Genomic DNA, 1,268 nt, shown 5'->3' on the forward strand with positions numbered 1-1,268 from the left:
TAATACCGTACTACATTTATCATTACTGGCCTGTAACTTTCTATATTATTTCCTCTATTTTGATATTTGTTTTCCAACATCCTCTTTTTATTGCCACCTTTTTGTATTCTCCAATAAGAGTACACCTACTGAAAACCCGAACTTTCGGCTTGCGCTACCTCCATTTTGTCATTTGAAAACGTTTTTAGGGTTTTGTAAAAAACAGTCCATTCATTCTTCTGCTGATAAGGACTTTAAAGGCAGAATGAGCACCTAATGTGCAAGAATTGTGTTGAAGGAAACTTCTGCAAATCCATGTGAACATTACACTCGTGTGTGGCCCTTTTGAGTGGTAGCACTTACCTGGCAATGGCGTGTGGAGGTTTACAAGTACGCCTCGCATTGCAACCTGGTGTGGAATGTGGATTTTTGTTTTAAATTATGAGTGACAACCTTTTGTGAGTTTTGTAAAATTCAATGATCAGATAAAGACTCTGACATCCTTTGAGTGTGAAACAGGGCGGCTGTAAATATATTTAATGGCCCAACTTGATCCACTCATCTGGTCATTTATCCCCATTTTCTACCTCCTTTGCTTTCATCGCATTCCATGTATATTGGTCTCGCTAGTAAAACGGACCAAATGAGTAGTCGGCTGCAGGGCTCTTTCTCATCAATGTGGTCTTTACGGCCACTGACCATCTCTGATGGGATACGGCTCCCTGACTTCTCATTCGGTCGATTTAACCTCCGGGACAATTTTCTGTCTTCTTTCAACTATAGTTGCGCCCAGGGACGCGAGACCAAGTTTGGTCTCACCTGCCGTTGAAAAGTAATGGTCACGAGTGCCCACCACAATTTTACTTGAAATTGATTATATTCACCTCCTTGAAACCTTTTACATAGATAAGTTCGTCCCTCTTTTGTTATGTAGAGAGGTCGAGGCTCATGAAAGAGCTTTTCAACATTGACCCAATGACTACTTACAATCTCTATATCAGTTCACTGCAACATCGTTATCAATCTGTGTATATTAACCATTTCATGCCAAAAATATACTGGTAGCATGGATCTCTACCTTTGTAAACATGATTACATCGATATCCAGGACCGAATGAGTAGTCAGCTGCAAGGTTCTTTCTCATCAATGTGGTCTTTATGGCCATTGACCATCTCTGATGGGATTTGCACGAGGTGAGGTAACGAGAGTTGAGGAAATTAATTCGTGGCTATATATTTATTATGTATGGAGATCTGTTGGTTTTTCCACTCCTTCCATACCCTGAAAG

This window comes from Myxine glutinosa, chromosome 11 (assembly GCF_964187855.1).
Source record: "Myxine glutinosa chromosome 11, kmMyxGlut1.1, whole genome shotgun sequence".
Classification (NCBI taxonomy): Eukaryota; Metazoa; Chordata; class Myxini; order Myxiniformes; family Myxinidae; genus Myxine; species Myxine glutinosa.